This window comes from Myotis myotis, unplaced genomic scaffold (genome assembly GCF_014108235.1).
Source record: "Myotis myotis isolate mMyoMyo1 unplaced genomic scaffold, mMyoMyo1.p scaffold_m19_p_53, whole genome shotgun sequence".
Taxonomy (NCBI): Eukaryota; Metazoa; Chordata; class Mammalia; order Chiroptera; family Vespertilionidae; genus Myotis; species Myotis myotis.
Window position 1 is genome coordinate 635,001 of NW_023416361.1, and position 24,682 is coordinate 659,682.

At 63.4% G+C, this 24,682-nt stretch overlaps 1 protein-coding gene across 1 annotated transcript in view; it reads left to right on the forward strand.

Moving 5' to 3' along the window:
* NECTIN1 (nectin cell adhesion molecule 1) overlaps window positions 1–24,682 on the forward strand; it is a 65,681-nt gene that overhangs the window by 28,807 nt on the left and 12,192 nt on the right. The window lies entirely within an intron of this gene.

The window sequence follows — 24,682 nt, forward strand, 5'->3', positions numbered from 1 at the left end:
CATTGTGCTCACTTACTGAGGTGCCCGTCCCATCCTGGGCGACAGGCCTTGGGGTGGAGCCCCCGAAAACCTCCAGCCCCTGTTCTTGACTCTGAAAGTCCCCGATATGACAAATTCATTTCGTTACAGTGAATTTACCAACACTAACACCTCACGTCTCTGAGCCCCCCGCGAGCCCCAGGCAGGCCTGCGCCCGGGGGTGGGAGAGCGAGAGCCCACGTTGCCGCCGGCAAAGGCAGCTCCTGGGGCGGGCCCTGCAGTGAAGCCTAGGCCGTCTGAGCTCAGGTGTCCGCGGGCAGCTGTGGGTCCTCCACGGCACCGGTGCCCAAAAGGAGCACAGGTGACGAAGGGCGTCGCTGAGACCCAGACCTCGTGGAGCGGCAGGGCCAGAGCGGCCAGGCCCTCCACCCTCTGCCCCCTGGGGCCCCGTAGCCCTGACACCCCCGAGTCTCACTTCCTCACAGACACCTCACTTCCTGGGTGTGAGTTCAAGGTCTCCAGCCCAGGAGCCTCTCCCAGCTCCCAGCACCCGGGTGCGTCTGCACACTGTCCCCCACCCCACCTCCCCACCCCTCGACTTAGGCAAGAGCCAGTGTTCCTCTGGGAGAGCTGGCACCTTCCGGCCGCACCCCCACCCCACCCCGCCGCACCCCTGCCCCAGAACAGGCACAGCCTTGCCATCTCAGAGAACCGCCCGCTGACAACCGCCTTCCCACCAGCCGGTGAGAAGCCGGAGAACGGGCCACGCCTGATCTGTAAGTCACAGCGCGTTGCACAATCCAGCGAGTTCTCTGTCCGCCGTGAGTGCTAGCATCTCAGAGCCCATTTCTTTTCTTCTTTTTAATACATTTTATTGAGAGGAAGCAAGAGGGAGAGAGAGAAACATCAATGATGAGAGAGAATCATGGATCGGCTGCCTCCTGCACACCCCACACTGGGGATGGAGCCCACAGCCCACATGTGCCCTGACCGGGAATTGAACTGTGACCTCCTGGTTCATAGGTCGACGCTCAACCATTGAGCCACACTGGCCGGGCTCTCCGAGTCCATTTCTGCCACCGGCAGCTCCCAGGCCCCCGGGAGCACGTAGAAGCAAGCCCTCCCCACGCGGCAGCGTCTCCTGGATGCCCAGAGCCCGTGCCTCCTGCGCCTGAGCCTGAGCCTGTGGGGGCTGCGCCGGCAGCGACCCCAGACTGGCCACGCTGGGGGGAGCCCAAGGGAACGGCTCCTGGATTTCCAAGGAGGAAACTGAGGCCCAGGAAAGAGTCCCAGGCTGGCGTCACTGACTCCTGGAGGCACCAGGATTAGAACCTGGGTCTCCTGAGGCCCCACCCAGGCCCCTCCGTGGAGTAGGTGTCAGTGCTGGTGAGCCTGTCCCTCAGGGACTCGCGGAGTCAGGGACCGGCTGAGGAATTGGTGGCAGCAAGTAGGGCAACACCCTGGGAGGGGGAACCTGTGGCCGGGGCGGGGGTGCAAGATCGCTACCCACCCCTCCAGCCTCCAGGCCAAGCTGAGGAGGCCCTGGGGCACGCAGCCTGCTCCGCATTCAGGTGGAGAAACGGTGGCAGCCGGGCACCCTCTCTGGCCCTTCTGTTTAATGCCCCACGGCCTCCTGGCGCCGGGTGGTGGGGCCGTAACTCCCGCTGTCCAGGCAGGCCCTGAAGAACCGTCCTCATTCCTAGAGCCTTGGAGAGGGCTGACCGGTGGGCAGCCTGGGTCCGTCTGGGCTCCACCACGGACTGACTTGGGGGCTCTGAGCCTGGTTCCTCAGCCCCCCCCCCCGTGCCTGCTCCAGACGGTCATGCTGAGGACTGAGGAGCCAGGTGGGCCAGTGCCCGGTGTCTCTCAGAGGCCCCACCCCACCTTTCTTTGGCTCCGTCACACATCTGTGGGTGCAGGAGCACCCGATGAGGGCGAAGGGGGGACATTGGCATAGGTCCCTCCCAGCCAGGCCCGCCTGCCCGAGGGCCGGGTGCAGGAGCCTGGCGGGCGGCTGGACGGGGCCTCTGCGGCTAGGACTCGGCTGGCGGCTGACAGCGGGTGTGGCGAGCCTGGGGGCAGGGAGAGGACGCAGGAGCGGGAGGAGCGGGCATAGTTGGCATCTGCTGGGGGGAAGGAGTCCTGAGTTCCTGTGAGGACACAGAGCTCTGAGACTCCCGGGCGGGGAGGGCAGCGGGGAAGTGCCTCGGCCGGTCACACCTGGGCAGCGCTGGCCCTTCTTTTGTCTGCAGTTCAGGGCCCACGGTGGGCATGCAGGTCTGTGCTGGCACCACCAGGAGGTGGGCGGGCAGGGGCCCAGGGCACTTCCCTTCACTCTCTGCAGAGAGCACAGCCCGGCCCTCTGGAGCTCTGCTGGGTGCCCAGGCCACTTGCCAGAGGACCTCAGGCCCCGCCAGGCCAGGAGGGTGCTAACTTGGCGCCCTGAGGCTGCCCATCCTCGCAGGAGGGCACAGAGCAGCTGCCAGAATCCAGACAAATGGTAGCCTGGGCCTTGGGGAGAGCCCGGAGCCACGTTGGGGACAGAAAAGGGTCTGCTTCAGCCTTAGGGTTGGGGTCAGCTTGGCAGCTCTGTCCTCGCCTCCAGTGCCTGCCTGCCAGCTGCCACCTCCTGTGCAATGGCCTCCACGAACCAGGGGCACTTGGTGCTTCACCAAGTCCTTAAGCCACTGTGAGATGGCACACTGAGTCCATTTTACAGATGAGGAGACTGAGGCTCAGGGAGCTTCCTGCCAGGGAGGGCCGTGCCCAGCGCAGGTCTGCCTGCCTCCCGGCTCCGGCGCTCTTTAAGGGGAGGCTGTCCCAGCCTCTGGCTCTGGCACCTGAGCCAACAAGACCAAGCACCTCCCAGGACTGAGCTGCTGCCCTTGCAGCCAGGAGCATGGAGGGCAGGTCGGGAAGGGCTTCTCTGTCAGGGAAGATGGTGGCCTCTCTGACTCCAAGGCCCTGGGAAGACGGAATAGCCTCATGTGGTCACCGGGTGGGGTTGTTGGGGTCACACCTTGCTGGAGGCGGCGGGTGGTGTATGACACTTCCTCTCTCCGGCCTCGGGCCTGCCTGCCCTCCACGGCTGCCACCTGGCCCAGAGCGTCAGCACGGAGGCCGCCTTTCCAAGGACACGCTTCCTGGTCCAGGCCACTCGGGATTCCTCGCCAGCTGCTGCCCGGGGCAGCGCGCCAGGCAGGGCAGGGCCGGGGCAGGTGTGGTCCAGCTATCTGTTCGGCACCAGTTGGCTCATGGCGAGCGCTCGGCCGCTCCAGAACCCCAGCCTCCCTCCCTTTCCCTCTCCCACGTCCAGGACAGGGCTGCGTCCAGGACAGGGCTGCGAGGAGACCTGGGCGTAGCCACCACTGGCCTCGGCTTTACCGCTCGCCCTGTCCTCTGGGGACCCCGTCCCGCTCATGTCCGCGCGTCTGCCCACCTGCCCGGCCGCGGGAGCGGGGCCCAGGCAGGCGCGGCTCTAACTGCGCGGCCGGAAAGGCAGCCGTGGGCTCGTCTGAAAGCAAGCACAGCGCCCGGGAGCCAGAGCGGCAGCTCAGGGTCTGGGCCCAGCGCTGTTAGCTGTGCACATGCACTTGACAGATTTCTCAGCCACTGCGCCTCTGGTTCCTCCTCTCCGACGGGAATAGCAGTTCTTGCTCCAACGGGTGGGAGCAGCCCGCCAGCGTGGCTCGGTGCTCAGTGTCGACCTCTGAGCCAGGCGGTCACGGTTGGATTCCTGGTGCGGGCTCCATCCCCAGTGTGGGGTGCGCAGGAGGCACCCGGTCCATGATTCTGTCTCTTCATGGATGTTTCTCTCTCCTTCCCTCTCCCTTCTTCTCTGAAATCAATAATATATATTTCAAAACAAAACTGAAGAATGGGAGTGAAATGTGATAGATCCTGAACAGGAGATGATCCAGGGCCTGTCACATACGGGCTGTTCGTCAGTATTGGGGAGACTAAGGTAGCTCGCCCTGGGAGGCAGGAACCCGGGACCCATGCTGCCACCAGGACCTATTGGCGGGGACGAGGGAGCCAAAAGGGGGTTGGGGGCGCTGAGCCTTGTAAGGATTTAGGGGCGCAATCTGTCCAATCGCTTTGAAATAAAAAGTTGCTGTGAAACACCAGCCCTCATGGTGGGGCCAGGTTGGAGCAAGATGAAGGGACACACCAGGGCAGGTTGTGTAAAGTACGATGCGGATTTTAATTGCTTGAGTTCACAAGTCATAAAAGAAAAGTAATACTGCGCAGCCCTAGCCCCCCTTTCTACCGTGAGTCAAGAACCAGTTCCCACCTTGTTTCTTAGGTTCAAAGCATCTCCTGGCCTCATCATCCCCCTGACCCCCCCACGCCCACACCCCCCTGTGGTGAGAGGGCACGGCCTGCCCCTCCCCAGGCCGGTCTGTGACCAGGTGGGCAGGACCCAGAGTTGCCAGGCCTCCTGCTGATTGTGGCTCATTGTTGGGGTGAAGGGCGCTGCTATCTCACCCCCATCAGGCCTTGGGGGGGCTGTGCCCAGACAGTGGAAGCCAGAGGCTGCTCCCCTCGCTTCTGTCTGCTGCCGGTAGCATCCCTCCCTCCCCCACGCCCCTGCCCCCTTTGCAGGGAGCCAGGGAGGCGGGCCACCGGCAGACTCCCTGAGCCATCGCTGCTTCCTCCCAACCTAGGAACCCACTTCCTTCCGGGTTCCTCCCAGCCACGGTCCCCATGTCCTCAGAGCAGACAGATCTCCCAGCCCGCACCCGGCTCTCTGTCCCCACTCCCCACCCCAGCACTGACTCATCCCTCACCTCCCACTCAGGCTGTTTGCTGGGACGTGTCAGGACAGGGTGCCGGGTTCTGGTCCTGCCGGCTCCGCTCGGGGTGCCGCTCGGTGGGGGTGGCGGCGGGGGTGGGGGTGGGGCCCGTGGGAGGAATTGCTCTGACCTGCTTCTCTAGGCTTCCCTCCCTCACCCTCCTCCACCCCAGGCCGGTGGAGTGAACCCCAGAGCACCCCCATCATCTAATTACGATGTACCGCAAGGAGCCCAGCCTGGGGCTGCTGAGGCCAAGTGGGGGGCCATGGGGTTGAGGGGTGCTGCCCGTGCTCCCCCTGACCTGGGCCACTCTGAGCCTCCGGGCATGGGCAGGGGACAGCCGCCTGCCTTCCAAAGATCCCACCCTCACGGCTCCCTGCAGCCGGGCCTGCCTCTGCTCCCCCTCTTCCTCGTCCCCTTAGGACCAGAAAAGCGAAAGGTCTAGAGCAGCGGTTCTCAGCCTGTGGGTCATGACCCCTTTGGGGGTCGAATGGCCCTTTCACAGGGGTCACCTAAGACCATCGGAAAACACACACATAATTACATACTGTTTTTGTGATTAATCACTATGCTTTAATTATGTTCAATCTGTAACAATGAAAATACATCCTGCATATCAGATATTTACATTACGATTCATTACAGTAGCAACATTACAGATATGAAGTAGCAACGAAAATAATTTTGTGGTTGGGGGTCACCACAACGTGAGGAGCTGTGTTAAAGCGTCGCGGCGTCAGGAAGGCTGAGAACCGCTGGTCTAGAGACTCCAGCTCTCTGCTTGGCTTCTTAGTTCATGTAATGTATGCCCTCAGCAAGTCCCCTCACCCTCTGGGTCTCGATGTTAACCTCTACAAAATGGGCGTGCGGCACCTTCCTGTAGATCATTCCAGAAGCTAGGGTCACCGGGGTGGACGAGGCTGGACCGAGCGAAGGAAAGGGGGCTGGCCTGTCCCACACGCGGGCGCCGTCCTCTCCGAGGGAGACCCTCCCTTCTGCAGGCAGCCTGGCCTCCTCCAGGGCCTGCTCGGCCTGTGCCCGGCCTCCTGGGAAGTCGTGGTTAGAAGGCAGCAGGGCCCGTGTCCCTGAGTCGCTTCTCTGAGATTTCACTGTCTAGCCCGGCGCTGGGGTCAGTGAGCAAACACGAATCGCGGTCCTACCGTCCTGCCGTGTGCCAGGCGCCCTGGCTGCTGTGGACATGGGGACAGGGAGCATGAGGAGCTGGGCACACAGTCCAGCGGGCTGTGGGCTGACTAGGCGCTGAGCGTCACTCCAAGGCTGTGGAGAGCCGGGACTTGGGTGACAAGGTCTGATTTGAGGCTCGGACGGACCACTTAGCCTGCCCGAGCCTCAGTTTACCAGCATTGCTGCAGCCTCTGGGGGCTTTCTGAGAGAATGATGAGCATCGGTGCCTAACAGTCCCTCTTAGGCAGTGAGGGCTCAGTCCGGTCCCCTTTGGTGTTCTCGGGGCCAGGGTTCCAGATAAGTGGGGGGACCTGGTTGATCTGCATGAGGATCAGGCAATAAGGGAGCTGTGTCCTAGAAATTCAGAGGAAGTCAAGTCCAATGCGTCCAGGCGGGGGCTGACGTGCTGGGCCCTGAGAGTGGAGGTGAGGGGGGAGGTGAGGAGGTGAGGGGGGAATTGAGAAGGGAGGTGAGAGGCGGTGAAGGGGGAGGTGAGAGTGGAGGCGAGGGGGGGTGAGGGAGGAGGTGAGGAGCAGCTGGGAGGAGAAGGGGTCTGTGTGGGCGTCTGCAGGGGGCGATGCCCGTGGGCAGCTGAGCACAGGAGGTCGGCCCCCAGCGTGGAGGCATTGTTGAGGCCGTGGGGGAACGTGGACCAGATATTCCCCCCAGGCAGCCAGTCCTCTCTCTCCCCTTCTTATCTCATATTTCCCCCCAGTCTCCTTCCCCCCAAAGAGTATCAACCTCTAGGTCCCCATGAAGGTCATGGGGCGGCTGTCTGCCCCTTCCCCGTCCTCCCGGCATTTCAGGGGGAGGCTGGGGCTGAGCCATGCAGGAAGCGCCTCACCAGGCCTTTCAGGGTGGGCCGAGGGAGACTCGGCACTGTGGGGGCAGAGGGCCCCCACCCCCGCCCACCTGCCGCTCGGCCTGATGGGCCTGATGGGCAGTCAGATACCCACTGACCCAGAGGCTGGCCCTCTGCAGCCACGAGAGACCCGCACAGAAGGGACTCGTGGCTGGCGGCAGCCTGAGACCTCCCGCCCGAGGCGCTCTCCTGGCCACTGAGTCAGGAGCAGCCGACGGCACAGGGCCACCCCCCCACCCCCACCAGCGGCATGGCAGTTCGGATGAGTTGCTTTTCCTGGCATCTCCTCTCCTCTTCTGCACACGGGACGGCTGACGGGGTCTCGCCTGTGCTCCCTCCACCCCAAGCTCGTCCCAGGTTTCTGTGAGCTCTCTGTCCCTTTGCCTGTCCCGTCCATCCTATAGAATAAAAGGCTAATACGAAAATTGTCCCTTTGACCGGGAGTTCAACCAGGGGCGGGGCTGGCCCGCCAACCACCTGCAGCCCCTCCCCCTGGCTGGCCCAGCCGATTGGACTGGCCTGCCTGACCCCATCTGTGCACGAACTCGTGCACCGGGCCTCTAGTTTATACATAAAGTTCACTCACAGAATGTCAGTTTTCCAACAGAATCATGAATTACCCTGTCATTAAACCCAGTTAGCATTCTGGGGGCCTTTGGGAGCCAGGAGCCATTAGCCAGGGTGAAATGCACAGGCGCCCCAGAAAGAGAGAACCCCCCACCCAGCCCCACCTCCACCCCCGTTCCCAGCATTCACAGTGGAAGCAGGAGGCAGCACTGTGAGCCCGGGGCCCCAGCCTCGCAGGGCCTCGCTGCTTCTGAAGCTCCTTTGAGCTGCTGTCCCAGCAGCCTTGGCGAAGCCTGCTGGTGGCGCTGGCTGGGAGATGTGTCCGGCTCCCTGCTCACTGGGGGCAGGACCAGCCCCTCCAGGCCCTGTCCCGGGAGGGCGAGGCGCCCTGCAGCGTCCAATAGCCCGCTGCCCGGCCTGGGCTTCAGGGCAGCGAGTCACCCAGAGTGGTGAGCGGGGCTGGGGGTGGGCAGTGCCTACCAGGTGGGGGAAGGAGGAAAATGAGAAGGAAAAGAATAGCAAACCTCGCATTTCTGGGGCCTGAGGAGAGGACAGAGTCGGGTGGTCATTGGCCTCTCTGGGCCGGACGCTGAGGGACCCCTCCTGGCTGCGAGTGGAGACTGAGATTTGGGAGGCGGCTGGCACGCCATGGGCGCTTCGTCAGCTCCAGCCCTTCTCCCAGAGGCCGGGGCAGGTGGCCGCATGGCCCAGGCGGGGAGCCCCGGGCAGAGGGGAGCCCGCAGGAGGCAAGCCCTGGGCCGGAATCAAGGTTCTTAACTCCGGGACCAGGTGGAGAGGGTGCAGGGGGACACGGAGGTTTCCTGGGTTTTTGTGCCCCTGGGCCCGGCTGCCCCGTAGAATGGGCTCTCAGCCTGGTACACGGGTCAGCGGCGGCGGGTGATGGTGGCCCGTCACTGTGGCTGCCGACAGGCAGGTGTCCACATCTGGCGTGTCCCTCCCACGGGGTGGGGGCTTGGCCGGAAGGAGAGGGGCGCCCGGCGCCTGGCGCAGCAGCATCATGGGCTGTGTGCCGCAGCTGGTCGCTTGGCCCCCCTGCTTCCTCCTCTCCCGGGTGAGACGGGATGGGACTGCGCTCCGGGGCGCTGGGGCTCACCGAGCGACACACGCAGACGTCACACTGCGCGGCACAGAGGAGCGGTCACGGTGGTCACCGTTCGTGCCGTCGGTCAGTGGGGGCAGCAGGGAACACCTGGGAGAGGGAGGGGAGCGTGTGCGGCCCCTGATTCTACCACCAAGGAGAGGCCCAGCCCTGGGGGCCCGAGGGAGGCAGGCAGCACCCTTCCCTGCACGGAAGCACACGGGGTCTCCTCTCCCCCCACACACGCCTCTCGGCCACAGCCCTCTGGGCAGCGTGTGGGCAGGGCCAGGAGGGTCCGGAAGGGACTGACGAGCTGGGAAGGAGGAAGCAAGTGGCCCAGAGGCCGGGCTGCTTCCCTGTGCCCGGGCACCGTGCCCTGTGCCTACGTGCCTCTGTTCCTGCAGGCAGCGGGAGCAGGCCCTGGCACGCCGGCCCCTACCCAGTGACTCCTGAAACCCCGACAAGTCTGAGCTGGAAGCCGGCTGGGCGAGGCTCCTGAGAGACTCCTGGTGGGCAGAGGGTGGCGGAGGGAGCGGGAGGCTGGGAAAGGCCCCGCACTGCAAACCATGAGCTGCCAGCACCTGGGCGACTGGAGAGGGGGCGGGGCTGGGGAGTGAGCGGCTCAGGGTTTCACCTCCCACCTCCTGGGTCCCAGCACTCCACAGGCTCCCGCGGGAGGGGGAGGCCGGGACAGGCTGGGACGGGCTGGCTGCTCCCCTCAGCATTTTGCCAAGAAGGTGATGACCTCAGCGCTGCCAAGAGGGAGCGCAGGAGAGGGCGTGGGAGGGGGAGGGGCAGCATGCAGGGGCTCAGTGAGCCAGGCGGGAGAGGCCCCAGGGGACCCCAGAGCTGGGGGGTCTCTCCACAGGGCCCCCCGCTTCCTCAGCCCAGCTTGCAGATGAGAAGGCTGGGATTCAGGAAGGTTGTGTGTAGACTTGTGTGCGGTTCCCACTCTGAAATTAGCATCAGGACAAACCGCAAAGCACGGGCCTCCCACTGCCCTTCCCAGCCCCCTGGGTGCAGACGACCCAGCCAGGAGGGCCTCCCAGGGCCTGGGCTTGGTCATGAGGCTCCACCAGGGGATGGAGGACAGAGAGTGGGGGGAGCCTAGTGCCCCCTTCAGGCGATCGGAGATCGGACGCCACTCACTGTGGGGGCTCCAGGCTCAGCCACCTCCCCCTGCACCACAAGGTCAGGGCCCTTTGCAGACCTGCCTTCTCAGACCACCCGAGGGGAGACCGTTAGGTGGGAGGAAGCTGGGAGCATGACTGCCACCAGCTGAGCCCCCCCACCGCCCCCCGCCCGCCCCCCGAGTGAGAGAGATTCAGGCTGAGATGATGCCACAGGTGGGCCCTGCACAGAGTGGTTAGAACCAGGGTCAGGCTGCCGCCCAGTGAGGGTCACCACCCAGGTCTCGGGGTCCAGATTGGCACTGAGGCTGGGACTGGGCTGGGGCCAGTGCTGGGACTCACGTGGGTGATCGGGGAGGAAGCTTTTCAGGGTTCACATTGGGACGTGTCCAGGGAGGTGGGGACTTGGTGGGATCCAGCACCTGTTGCTTGTATTTGGAGTGAGACGTTTATTTCTCGTGTGGACGGAGCAGGTGGCGTGTGGGGGTGTAAGAGGTGGGTTCTGATGGTGATGGAGGGACCATGGGAAGACTTCTCCTTCCTTTCCCCAAGTTCACTCACCTCTCTCTTCCTGTGTCCACCCACCCCAGGCCCCTGTGTCCACCCCACCCCAGGCCCCTGTGTCCGTCCACCCCAGGCCCCTGTGTCCGTCCCACCCCAGTCCCCTGTGTCCATCGCCCCAGGCCCCTGTGTCCACCCCACCCCAGGCCCCTGTGTCCACCCCACCCCAGACTCCTGTGTCCACCCCACCCCAGGCCCCTGTGTCCATCCCACCCCAGACCCCTCTGTCCTCCCAACCCAGTCCCCTGTGTCCATCACCCCAGGCCCCTGTGTCCACCCCACCCCAGGCCCCTGTGTCCACCCCACCCCAGCCTCCTGTGCCCACCCCACCCCAGGCCCCTGTATCCGTCCCACCCCAGTCCCCTGTATCCATCCACCCCAGGCCCCTGTGTCCATCCACCCCAGACCCCTGTGTCCACCCCACCCCAGGCCCCTGTGTCCACCCCACCCTAGTCCCCTGTGTCCATCCCACCCCAGTCCCCTGTGTCCATCCCACCCCAGGCCCCGTCAGATGCTACCTGGACATCAGCCTTAATTTCATTGTCATCAGGAGGCCTCTCCTCTGTGGGGTTTGTGTTCTCCCATCAGCAAGAGACAGTGAGGACTAAGGCTTTGCCTCCTCCTCTCCACTCAGCAGGCCTGAGGCCCTGACTGACCGGGGGGCCCGCTGTCCTGGCCCTCCCACCTGGCCCTCCCCAGCCCTCCTGTGGGAGATCCTGTAGGGGCTCTTGGGGCCACACCAGCTGAGGAAAGCTAGTCAAAGAGAAAATGTGACCCAGAGACTCCTCTTGTCCGCCTGCTCTGCTGCCCATGAAAGAGGGTTAATGTGCCCGTGTGCTTAGGTAAGATACTGCCTCCCACTGAGGGCCAGGCCGAGCTGCTAGGGTTGCAGGGAAGGCTTTTGAAGATGGAAACAGACCTGGAGGGGAGTGTGGGGTGGCCTGGAGGGGAGTGTGAGACGGCCTGGAGGGGTGTGTGGGGTGGCCTGGACGGGGGTGTGAACGGCCTGGAGGGTAGTGTGAACGGCCTGGAGGGGAGTGTGGGACGGCCTGGAGGGGCGTGTGGGACGGCCTGGAGGGGAGTGTGGGGCGGCCTGGAGGGGAGTGTGAACGGCCTGGAGGGGAGTGCGGGACGGCCTGGAGGGGAGTGTGGGGCGGCCTGGAGGGGAGTGTGAACGGCCTGGAGGGGAGTGTGGGGCGGCCTGGAGGGGAGTGTGGGGCGGCCTGGAGGGGAGTGCGGGACGGCCTGGAGGGGAGTGCGGGATGGCCTGGAGGGGAGTGCGGGATGGCCTGGAGGGGAGTGTGAACGGCCTGGAGGGGAGTGCGGGACGGCCTGGAGGGGAGTGTGAACGGCCTGGAGGGGAGTGTGGGGCGGCCTGGAGGGGAGTGCGGGACGGCCTGGAGGGGAGTGTGAGGCGGCCTGGAGGGGAGTGTGAACGGCCTGGAGGGGAGTGTGGGGCGGCCTGGAGGGGAGTGTGAACGGCCTGGAGGGGAGTGCGGGACGGCCTGGAGGGGAGTGTGGGGCGGCCTGGAGGGGAGTGTGAACGACCTGGAGGGTAGTGTGAACGGCCTGGAGGGGCGTGTGGGACGGCCTGGAGGGGAGTGTGGGGCGGCCTGGAGGGGAGTGTGAACGGCCTGGAGGGGAGTGTGGGGCGGCCTGGAGGGGAGTGTGGGGCGGCCTGGAGGGGAGTGCGGGACGGCCTGGAGGGGAGTGCGGAACGGCCTGGAGGGGAGTGCGGGACGGCCTGGAGGGGAGTGTGAGGCGGCCTGGAGGGGAGTGCGGGACGGCCTGGAGGGGAGTGTGAACGGCCTGGAGGGGAGTGCGGGACGGCCTGGAGGGGAGTGTGAACGGCCTGGAGGGGAGTGTGGGGCGGCCTGGAGGGGAGTGTGAACGGCCTGGAGGGGAGTGTGGGGCGGCCTGGAGGGGAGTGTGAGGCGGCCTGGAGGGGAGTGTGAGGAGGCCTGGAGGGGAGTGTGAACGGCCTGGAGGGGAGTGCGGGACGGCCTGGAGGGGAGTGTGAACGGCCTGGAGGGGAGTGTGGGGCGGCCTGGAGGGGAGTGCGGGACGGCCTGGAGGGGAGTGTGAGGCGGCCTGGAGGGGAGTGTGGGGCGGCCTGGAGGGGAGTGTGAGGTGGCCTGGAGGGGAGTGCGAGACGGCCTGGAGGGGAGTGTGAACGGCCTGGAGGGGAGTGTGGGGCGGCCTGGAGGGGAGTGTGGGACGGCCTGGAGGGGAGTGCGAGACGGCCTGGAGGGGAGTGTGAGGTTGCCTGGAGGGGAGTGTGAGACGGCCTGGAGGGGAGTGTGGGACGGCCGGGAGGGGAGTGTGAGGTGGCCTGGAGGGGAGTGCGGGACGGCCTGGAGGGGAGTGTGGGGCGGCCTGGAGGGGAGTGTGAACGGCCTGGAGGGGAGTGTGGGGCGGCCTGGAGGGGAGTGCGGGACGGCCTGGAGGGGAGTGTGAACGGCCTGGAGGGGAGTGCGGGACGGCCTGGAGGGGAGTGTGAGGTGGCCTGGAGGGGAGTGTGAGGCGGCCTGGAGGGGAGTGTGGGGCGGCCTGGAGGGGAGTGTGAGGCGGCCTGGAGGGGAGTGTGGGGCGGCCTGGAGGGGAGTGTGAGGTGGCCTGGAGGGGAGTGTGAGGCGGCCTGGAGGGGAGTGCGGGACGGCCTGGAGGGGAGTGTGAGGCGGCCTGGAGGGGAGTGCGGGACGGCCTGGAGGGGAGTGTGGGGCGGCCTGGAGGGGAGTGTGGGGCGGCCTGGAGGGGAGTGTGAGGTGGCCTGGAGGGGAGTGCGGGACGGCCTGGAGGGGAGTGTGGGGCGGCCTGGAGGGGAGTGTGAGGTGGCCTGGAGGGGAGTGCGGGACGGCCTGGAGGGGAGTGTGGGGCGGCCTGGAGGGGAGTGTGAGGCGGCCTGGAGGGGAGTGCGGGACGGCCTGGAGGGGAGTGTGAGACGGCCTGGAGGGGAGTGTGAGGCGGCCTGGAGGGGAGTGTGAGACGGCCTGGAGGGGAGTGTGAGGGGGCCTGGAGGGGAGTGCGGGACGGCCTGGAGGGGAGTGTGAGACGGCCTGGAGGGGAGTGTGAGGCGGCCTGGAGGGGAGTGTGAACGGCCTGGAGGGGAGTGTGAACGGAGACTGAGCCACTGGGGTCTGGGCCACATTGTGGCAACTGGCACGTCTCGGGAGGGGTTTTCCGCGGGGAGTCTGTGTGCAGGCTCCCTCCCAGCCCCTCCGGCTCCCAGGCCAGAGGAGGCCCCTCTGCAGGCCCAGAGCTACCCCTCCTCCCTCTGGGACCTCTCCTCACACGGCTTCGGAAGCAGGCCCTCATCGCTGACCCTCTCCCCGTCCAGGGCCCAGGGTCACACTGCTCTGGCCATGAGGTCACTGCGGCTCAGCACTTGGGGCCCGTGAGACCAAGGCGTCTTGGAGGGTGGGATCCAGAGGCCATCTCTGCCGTGGGTCCCAGTCCCACTCCAGGGCCCTCAGCACCGCACAGCTGGGCCCGGGAGCACCATCCGGCTGCTGGTGGGGCTGTGCAGGCGGTGCCTTCCGCCTGGTTCCAGCAGCCCCACCCCCTCCCCTGCCCCTGAGGCCTGCAGGGTCCCGCCCACTCCACCGCCCACTCCAGCCAGGGTCCTCCTGCCGGAGTTCTGACCGGCAAGCCTGTCCTGGGAGCAGCCCCTGAGGCAGGAGGTGGTAGGGGCCCCGGTGGTGGAGGCTGAGGCTGGGCCGGGACAGGGGTGCTGGGAGCAGCAAATACCAGCCCGGGGTGGGTCCCCGTACCACAGGGAGGGCTGGTGTGTGTGAGGCTGCCACCCCCCATCGGCATCACAGGAAGGCCGAGGAGAGCCAGGCCTGGGTGAGACAGGCAAACGCAAGACTGGATGCTTTCATAGGAAAGAATCCGCCACGGACTGAGCACAGGCATCCACTGGTGCAGGGAACACAGGTGGCTTTCGCTCATGCAGGAGCCAAACGAGGTGGAAATCCTTCCGAATGATAGCAGTTTCCCAGCAAGAAGGTGCCCAACTTCCTTCATCTTTGTTCGTCTCCACAGCCTCCTGCCCCCTGTGCGAGGGCGCCAGCCATGAGCACGCCCTGCCTCCCTGTCTGTCTCCTCCCGCGCCCCCCACTTCTTCCCCATGCTCTGCCCTCTGAGGGCATGGGCATGCCACAGCACACCCCACGCAAAAGCAGCGGGCCCATCCTCTCCACCCACCTTCACCTCACCATCCCTCCTCCTACAGGGCCCAGAGCAGGCACTCCAGACAGGAAGGCCCGCACCTCTGCCCGGAACCCCTCTTTAAACCCTCTTCCCACCGGCCAGCATGGCTCAGTGGTTGAGCGTCAACCTATGAACCAGGAGGTCACGGTTCGTTTCCTGGTCAGGGCACAGGCTCGGCTTGTGGACTCGATCCTCAGTGAGGGGCGTGCAGGAGGCAGCTGATCCATGATTCTATCATTGATGTTTATTTTTTTTCAGTTTTTTAAAATTCTTTAATGTTTAAAGCATTACATCAGCCTCCTTTCCCCCCATTGACCTCTCCTCGGCCGCCCCTACTGCCCGGCGCATGCCCTCACCCCCTTACTGTCTGTGTCCATGGGTCACGCTCATATGCATGCATACAAGTCCCTCGGTTGATCTCTTACCCCTCACCCCCCGCCTTCCCTCTGAGGTTGGACAGTCTGTTTGATGCTTCTATGACTGGTTCTATTTTTGTTCATCAGTTTATGTTGTTCCATCATTGATGTTTCTATCCCTCTCTCCCTCTCCTTTCCTCTCTGAAATCAATAACACACACACACACACACCCTTGCTGTGGGGATCCAGGCTTCCATGTGAGGCGGTGCTGTCAGCGGTGGAGAGGGAGAGCATCAACTACAGGCAGGCCCGTCTGAACCCTGGCCTGGAGCTGGGCTCTTCCAGGGCTGCGAGGCCTCGAAGGGCCAGGCAGGAGGAGCAGGCCGTGTCAGGGGGGTGCGGAGGGGGAGCCACAGGCTTTGCAGGGCGAGAACATGTTTCACCTTATGGTCTGGAGCGGAGAAGGAGGGGGCACTGGGACAGAGGAGAGAGGGAAGGAATCCGGAAGTGGCAAGTGGGCGCGCGCAGGGGACCTGATGGGGGCAGGAAGAGGCAGGCAGACCTACACCCTTTTGGGGTGTAGCTCCCTGGTTTCAGTCAAGAAGTGGAAGACGTGGGGCTGGCCCACTCCCCTCCCGTGCAAGTGTGAGGCCTCGCCTCTCTGCCTTCCTCCCCACCTGCCCACACTGTGCGGAGCCCTCCTGTATAGGCCGTGCCTCTGCCCTCCTCCCCACCTGCCCACGCTGTGCGGAGCCCTCCTGCACAGGCCGTGCCTCTGCCCTCCTCCCCACCTGCCCACGCTGTGCGGAGTCCTCCTGCACAGGCCACGCCTCTGCCCTCCTCCCCACCTGCCCACGCTGTGCGGAGTCCTCCTGCACAGGCCGTGCCTCTCGGCTGATACGCAGTTTCCAGAAAGTACAGTCAGACCTGGGAAGTGGCTCACCCTGGCCCAGGACCCAGCGGGCTCCATCTTCTCCATCAACCGCTTGGGAGCTCTGACGCTTACTCCATGCCAGGCCCTGGGCGGAGGGAGGTGCTGAGGCAGAGGGATGGGGCCTGCAGGGTGAGGAGCCCCTGACTCAGCTGGGAGGGGAGGTCCTAGGAAGGTTGGCAGTCAAAGCTCAGGTCAGTCAGGAGGGGCAGGTAACGGGGCGGGGGTGTTTTAACAGAGGGAGTTGATGGCCTTGTTTCGTGTGGCAGGAGAGAGCAGGGAGGGAAGTGGCTGGAGGCTGGGATCCCCCAGATGAGGTCTGGAGCCAAAAGGATTTGAACTTGATCCTGAGGCTGCAGGAGCAGGGAAGAATTGTGCACAGAGAATGGTTTCCGTTTTAGAGAGTGGAGGATGGATCGGAGCAGGGAGCTAGACGCAGGGATGTACGCCTGGCGTCATATTCTAGGAGGCCGGGTAAGAGATGGCTGTGGCGGGCGCCAGGGGCGGGTATGGGGAGAAGACGGGGTGGGAGGCATGAGAAGGTGGTCCCTAAGGTTCAGAGGAAAGGGATTGACACGTCACCGAGGTAGAGTCCAGCCCAGGAGGGTTGAAAACCTAAGGAAGTGAGACTCTGCTTGGGGGCGGGGGGAGGGGGGGCGGACTTCTGGGCCGGGCTGGCAACCACTGCCCTTGGTGACTGGGTGGCCGTGGTGCCCAGCTCTGCCACTGTGCAGCCTGGACCTCCCTGGCGCTCCATGTAATCCGGGAGGTCTGCCTGGAGCTGGTGGGCAGTGCACAGAGGTGGAGAGGTCCAGGGAAGATGAGGCGCTGGGGCCTAGACAGAGCTGGGCATTGGGCATCCAAAGCCTTGACCTCCAGGGTCATGGGGTCCACATTTCCCTCTTACAGACAAGGACACTGAGGCAAAGAGGGGACATTACCCGCCTAAGGCCCAAGAGGAGAAAGCGACCAAGCAGCAGCTGAGCCGAGGGCTTGCCTCTCCGATCTCAGTGGGTGCCCTCCCCCCCCCCACCCCACCCCCACCCCCCGGCCTGGCCTGAGGACAGGGCAGGTTCAGGCGGGGGTGGCTGAAGGCTGGAGGAAAGGGGCAGAGCCACGTGGCTCCGGTTCTGAGGGCGGTTCTGAGGCGAGGTCTAGTTGGACCGCTCAGGACCAGCCCTGGCCTGGCCTTGCGGACGGGCACCAGCATGAGACAGGCGGAGGCGAGCAGTCCAGGCGTCCCCTGCAAACCCAGCCCCTGATTCATCCCTGTCCCCCAACCTGTCCTGCCAGGTGTCGGGAGCGACGGGACTCGCCAGAGCAGCCCCCTGCCACTCCCTGGGACCCCCCAGCTTCCGCGCTGCGGGGAGCGAGCTGGCCCGGCCTGTCTGGCAGACGCTGGGCTCCCGCTCCCGCTCCCTCCTGGGCTTTCCCAGGCGCCGCGCCCCTTCCTCTCCCACGCACGGTGCCCACCCGCCTAAGGCGCCCGGCGCCAGCCCCACAGCCCATCATTAACCAGCTCCTGTGGGGACTGGGAGGGGGGTGTCAGCCCAGGGGAAGCAGCAGCAGTTTCTCTGACCCCAAACCCGGAGGAGCCTGGCTCTGACAGTAGCAATTAGCCCCTGGCTGTGGGTTCCTGGGAGGCTGCCCTGCGGCAAGGTGGGTGTGGAAGGGATTCAGGCCCAGGACACCTGGCGCCTCTGCCCCCCTCCCCCCAGAACCCCAGGGCCCACTCTCAGGGCAGCCCCTGCCCTGCAGGGGCCGAGGGGAGCGGGATGGCTGGGCTCATAGGGGCCCCGCCAGGCACTGGGCCCAGACACAGCGCTCAGCCCTCTGGTCATGCCCAGCCCCAGGGAGGGGCGCTGGGGGTGCGGCTGTTTCTTCACTCCGACCTGGATCACCTTGGACACCACCCTGGGTGCCAAAGGGGACCTGGGGAGGCAGCCTGGTCACGTGGGAGCCCCCAGTACTGGGGAGACATGTGGGTGTGGGGATGGACAGGCAGTAGGAAGGACCTCGGTGAGCGCCTGCAGGTTCTTGCTGGCAGCACAGTGGGTCCGGCCACACTGACTGCAAACCTTCCCGGAAGTGACCTGCCCTCCCTGCCCCGCCCTGGGGGTGGGCCTTCGTGAGGAAGCTGTCCTGGGAGGAGGGACCTTAACCTTCAGGTCACTGGTTTCCATTGGAGCAGTGGTTCTCAACCTTCTGGCCCTTTAAATACAGTTCCTCATGTTGTGACCCAACCATAAAATTATTTTTGTTGCTACTTCATAACTGTCATGTTGCTACTGTTATGACTCGTCATGTAAATATCTGATATGCAGGATGGTCTTAGGCAACCCCTGTGAAAGGTCGTTCGACCGCCAAAGGGGCCGCGACCCACAGGTTGAGAACCGCTGCACTAGAGGCTCCCATGGGTGAGCCATGTCCACTCTCCGATTAGTGGGTTTCTCACTAGATACCCTTTTTGTCTCTGCCAGTGGGGGCGGGGGCGGGGGGGCAGGTAGGTCCTTGGAAAGCTCTGGAGGGGCTGCCAGGCCACGGGGTTTGGTTTTTGGAGGGGCCCCTGTTGAGGAGCCCAGTGCCCCTCACGCACCCCCTCTTTTCCCTGGGCCAGGCCGCCGCTCCTGCCCACCCAGTGCGGGCAGAGTCTCGGGAAAGGAGTGAGGAACAGAAGAGAGGGGTCCATGCCAGGAATCCCCGAGCCCCTCTCCTGGGCCCTCTCCCTCCCACCATGCAGGCCCCGCCCGCCTGCTGGGCCAGATGAAGGGTCTGGGTTTCATGGGGCAGGAGGGGACGCTGCTCGTGGCGGGTAGGAAGCAGAGCCGCTGCGTGGGAACCCGGGCCCCAGCCTGGGATTAGCGCCACGGCGGGCAGGGCCATGGGCAGGGCCCTGGGGAGCGGGTTTGTTGGCCACAACTGAGGAGCCTTTGTGTTTTGTTGCTGAGCTCGGGCTTTTGCAGGCCTTGCGTCTCAGGGCCAGCCCAGCGCCCGCCCTGTTGGCTCAGCACTTCTGAGAAGCCATGAAAGCAGTCCTACCTGAGCTCCAGAGGGGAAACTGAGGCACTGCACACGGGTCCCCGGGCCTGGGTCCCAGATCCTGAGCTCACAGGGTGGTTGGGAAGAAGGATGCCTGTGCCTCAGGTCAGGAAACTCTCATTCTTTGATGTCCCCAGGATGCAGGAACCCCTCTGCCCAGGGCCAGGCTCTGTGGGCCTCTCCACCCTCCTCGCCCCACCTCTCCGGCTCCTTTTTGCTCTAAACATCACAGCCCCTTGCAGGGACCCCCTCCTGGGCTCTCAGAGTCCCTGCTCTGACCCCACTGACCCCCACTCACCAGGCCCCCGGCCCCCAGGCACCGAGGCCGCAGCCATTTCTCTGAAGAAGTGACGGAGGCACTCAGGTTACCTTCTGGGGGAGGTGGCGGGGGCACCACCAGAATGAGGTCCTGGGGTGTTAGATTGAGAAGCGGGGTCTGTTTTTATGGCAGGAAGAGAGCCCACTGCTTCACGGAGGAGAGAGGATGATGGTGATGGTGGGGACACTGACGATGTGGTGATGATGGTGACAATGACAGTGATGGTGGTGACTGAGGATGGTGGTGATGACAGTGATGGTGGTGACTGAGGATGGTGGTGATGACAGTGATGGTGATGGTGACTGAGCATGGTGACAGTGATGGTGATGGTGACAGTGATGGTGGTGACTGAGGATGGTGGTGATGGCAGTGATGGTGATGGTGACTGAGCATGGTGACAGTGATGGTGATGGTGACAGTGATGGTGGTGACTGAGGATGGTGGTGATGACAGTGATGGTGATGGTGACTGAGCATGGTGACAGTGATGGTGATGGTGACAGTGATGGTGGTGACTGAGGATGGTGGTGATGGCAGTGATGGTGATGGTGACTGAGCATGGTGACAGTGATGGTGATGGTGACAGTGATGGTGGTGATGACAGTGATGGTGGTGATGACAGTGATGGTGATGGTGACAGTGATGGTGACAGTGATGGTGATGGTGACAGTGATGGTGATGATGACCGTGATGGTGATGGTGACAGTGATGGTGGTGATGACAGTGATGGTGACTGAGCATGGTGACAGTGATGGTGATGGTGACAGTGATGGTGGTGATGACAGTGATGGTGATGGTGACAGTGATGGTGATGGTGACAGTGATGGTGATGGTGACAGTGATGGTGGTGATGACTGATGGTGGTGATGACAGATGGTGATGGTGACAGTGATGGTGATGGTGACAGTGATGGTGGTGATGACAGTGATGGTGGTGACTGAAGATGGTGGTGATGACAGTGATGGTGGTGGTGATGATGGTGGTGACTGAGCATGGTGACAGTGATGATGATGGTGACAGTGATGGCGATGGTGACAGTGATGGTGATGGTGACAGTGATGGTAGTGATGACAGTGATGGTGGTGACAGGATGGTGGTGATGACAGTGATGGTGATGGTGACTGAGCATGGTGACAGTGATGGTGATGGTGACAGTGATGGTGGTGACTGAGGATGGTGGTGATGACAGTGATGGTGATGGTGACTGAGCATGGTGACAGTGATGGTGATGGTGACAGTGATGGTGGTGATGATGGTGGTGACTGAGCATGGTGACAGTGATGATGATGGTGACAGTGATGGCGATGATGACAGTGATGGTGATGATGACAGTGATGGTCGTGATGACAGTGATGGTGATGATGACAGTGATGGTGGTGGTAATGATGGTGGTGACTGAGCATGGTGACAGTGATGATGATGGTGACAGTGATGATGATGGTGACAGTGATGGTGATGATGACAGTGATGGTGATGGTGACAGTGATGGTGGTGATGACAGTGATGGTGGTGATGACAGTGATGGTGGTGACTGAGCATGGTGACAATGATGATGATGGTGACGATGACAGCAGCTAACATTTACTGAGCATTTGATTTGTGCTTAGTGCTGCTTCTCTTTCACTTGTGCCCCCTCATTTAATCCTTACAACGATTTTGTGGGGTATGTGCTATTATGATCTCTATGTTACAGATGTGCAACCTCAGTGCAAATTGGGGTACGAAGAGGGGAAGTCATTCACCCCAGGTTCCCCAGCTCGCACATGGCCGGGGGGAGTGAAGCCCACACTGCTGGCCTCCGCAGCCCCCCGACTGGCTGCCAGGAAGGGGCTGGACTGCCCTGGGGGAGGCAGAGGGTGGGCAGTGTAGATGAGTCATAGCGTCTGTTTTCGGGGTGTCAGAGCCAGGGGGCTGGTGGAGAGGCCTGGACACCATGGAGAGGGCTGGGATGGGGGTGATGATCCTCGTCAGTGTCCGAGGGGCCTCCCTCCATCCCTCCACTCTCCCGGCTGCCAGGGGGCTTTCTGCCCCAGGAGGCCCTGCCTGACTCCTGCCTTTCCCATCAGCCCTTTCTCTCCCTTCAGTGGTGAGCCTGTTCCCTCAGTGACTGGCATTCTGGCCCTGCCTGTCAGCATCACCAGGAGTCTGCCTCCCTCTCTGAAAGCCCCCACCTGCCCAGTGTCAACAGCAAGGGCGTTCTCCCTGACAACCCCGTCCGACCAGGACAGGCAGCCCCAGGCCAGACGTTTGGGTTCTGGGCTCCTAAGCATGGCGGGTGGGGGAGGGCTGCAAGGGGGGTCTTCAGGCCTTCCCAGTCTTCCCAGTTCCACTACTGAGCCCCACCCTAGTGACCCCATGCCCACCCCAGGGCCACACCCCCGGCCCTGCCAGCAGTGCTGTGGGCACAGAGATCCACATCAGAATGAGTCGCCTGCTCCCTGGAGGTCTTCCCACCACTGTGCCTGGCCCACCCACCCCAGGCAAAGGAGCGCGGGCCAGGAGAACCCACTCTGCCCAGTGAACGGGCACCCGGGCGCTTTCCTCACTGCTCACCACGGTGGCTTCTGGGAGAGCGACCGGAGAGGAGCGGCCTCCCCTCACGCAGGACTGGGGCAGGGAAAGGCCACATCTGTCCGAGGAGGCATTGCTGGTAGAGGGACCGCGGTGCCCGCGCCCCTGCAGCGCCCTCCCGCCCACGCCAGGTGCTGCCAGCCCTTGCCTGGCACTCAGCTCTAAGGGTCAGGTCACCGCTGAAGAGGCCATAATGACTGTCAGCCTCGGGGCCAGGCACACCCGCAGGGAGATGTGGGGAGAGGCAGTCGCTGCCTCCAGGGTGGCCTTGTCCCTCTGCAGGCCCCACGGTGCCCGACACCAACCCCCAGATGGCTGCTGGGGGCACCCCTCTCTCCACCCTGCCTGCACCCGGGCCCAAGCGCTCCCAACCGGCTTTTCCTGTTCTGCTGTGTTGGTGAAAGCTCCTCAATTGTACCCGCATTATCTCAGCTGCTGGGCGAGCCTGGCAAGTGGGGGCTGGGGGCAAGGCAGGGAGCACCCACCCCTGTTCTCCTGGGAGGGCCCAGGACTTCCCTGCTGGCCCCGCGCCATCAGCTAGGGTCCTGAGCTGTCCGGCCCACTGACCACACTGGGCTGGGCTACAGTTCAGGGAATCAAACAGTTAGGGCCGCTCGGGGAGAAGAAAGTGGGGCTCAGCGGGGGCTCCTGGCCAGGTCTTAGGCAGCTCAAGATGGAGCCGCTAGGACTCAGGCCTCCTCCTTCCTGTGGGCACTCCTCTGTCAGATGCCCACCAGCCTGCAGGGCATCTGCCAGGGACATGTTGGAACCCCACAGACTGACTGAGGGACAGCTGGGGGTGGGGCTATAGATACCCCGGTGGGTCTTGTGGACGGACGTGCGGGCGGGGGAGAAGGGGGACCTCAGGGGAGCTCTCGGAGCGTGGCAGGGGCCTGGTGTGGAGGACCAGCGACCTTTAGTCACAAGCATTTCCTGAGTCCCTGGGTGCCCAGCACAGGGCACAGCCCGTGGCCTCGGGAGTGCAGGCCGGTGCCCTCATAAGGGGACGAGGGGCCAGCCCGCTTCCCTGACCCTGGCATTGGGGCCTTCAGAGGACTGCCCTGCTCCCAGGTGCCCCCATGCAGAGGCGGCACGGCCACGCTCCTGCTGTGGAACCCCAGACCCCTCTGGAAGCCCCTAGGCCAGTGATGGCGAACCTATGACACGCGTGTCAGAGGTGACACACGAACTCGTTTTTTTGGTTGATTTTTCTTTGTTAAATGGCATTTAAATACATAAAATAAATATCAAATATAAGCCTTTGTTTTACTATGGTTGCAAATATCAAAAACTTTCTATATGTGACACAACACCAGAGTTAAGTTAGGGTTTTTCAAAATGCTGACACGCCGAGCTCAAAAGGTTCGCCATCACTGCCCTCGGCCGTGCTGTGTGCCTGGGTCCGTGCAGGGCCCGGCACTGGTTGCTGATGGCGCTCAGTAGACCGGCCGCGGAGAAAGGACGCGGGGACGTGCTGTGTCCCTGGGTCCGTGCAGGGCCCGGCACTGGTTGCTGATGGCGCTCAGTAGACCGGCTGCGGAGAAAGGACGCGGGGACATGCTGTGCACAGAGGCCCCGGCGCAGAGAGCGGAAGGCACGCCTAGAGGAGGTGGCCGCCCGGTCAGGGCTCAGCCAAGTTCAGGCTGTGGAAGCGCAAACAGAAGCCACTCTGATGGGATAGAACAGCGTGGGGGAGGCCATGGGGGTATTTATTCAGTCCCACCGATCGCTCCCTCCTTCCTGCGAATCCCCACCCCCTGCTTCCATGGTGACTTGTGAATAATTTGTTTATTGATTGGTCTCAGAGGCAGGAAGAGGGAGAGAGGTTTGTTGTCCCACTTACTGACGCGTTCGCGGGTTGATTCTTGTGTGTGCCCTGCCCAGGGGTGCCGCGTGCAGCCCCAGCGGGTCGGGGCGACGCTGCAGCCAGTGGTGCTCCCCGGCCGGCTGATCTGGGAATCCTCTGTAGAACATGTTTCCCGGGCACCAGTGTGCCGTGGGGCCAGGCACTGGGCACAGGACACAGATGTGAAAGACACAGACCTGCTCTGGGCAAGTCAGCCTGGCGGAGGCGTCACGAGGCAGAAAAGAGCTGTAATGGATGTGGCTGGGTTCCCAGCTGGAGGATCAGGGGGGCTTCCCAGAGGAGGTGGCCGAGTGGATTATCCAGGGGCAGGAGGGCGGGCCTTCTAGGAACTGCGTGAGTCGGAGGCAGGAAGTGTCGCATCTGCTCCTTGGGGCGGGGGCTGAATTGCTCATATGATTCAAGTGCTGATAGTGGCCTCAGCACCTGGTGGCAGAGTGAATGGGAGAAGGGAGGGAAACTCAGAAACCAGCAAGTTCTGAAGGCCCCGCGTGCTTCTGCCTGCCCCGCTGGGTTGGGGTGGGGAGCGGGGGGCGGGGGGCGCAGCGAGCCAGTGCACCCGGCACAGGACGCAGCTCTGCGGAGGAGAGAGCAGGAGCCCGGGCTCCTGTGTCCCCCAGCGCTGCCTGCCTCCTCGGGTCCTCGTCCGTCAGGCCATTTGGCTCTCTGGCAGCCCTGTGAGGTGGAGGCCGTGGGTTATCTGCCCCATCTGCCAGAGGAGGGAACCCAGGCCCCGCAAGTGAAGCGGCCGGTGGCTCTCGGCTGGGCTGGGCTCAAAAGCAGCGTATTCAACCCTCATTGGAAATGGAAAATGAGCTCTGGCCCGTGTGGCTCAGTGGATAGAGCATTGGCCTGCAGGCTGAGGGGTCCAGGGTTCTATTCCAGTCAAAAGCATGTATGTTGGTTGCAGGCTCCTCCCTGTCCCTGTGTCTCTACATCGATGTTTCTCTCTCTCTCTCCCCCCTCCCTTCCACTCTCTCTAAAAATCAATGGAAAAATATCCTCGGCTGAGGATTAGCCAAAAAACTGAAAAATGAGGGTGTGGACAGGTACTTGCTGCCGTGGAGCAATATTGACAACATAGCTCCAGCTATGGTGCTATGCTGGAAGGCAGCATAGGGAGCAACATGCAAAGCATGGTCTTGATTTTGTGAAAAAAAGTAAATAGATGGGGGGACAGCTATAGAGAGGAAAGTGCAAGGGCGTTCCCA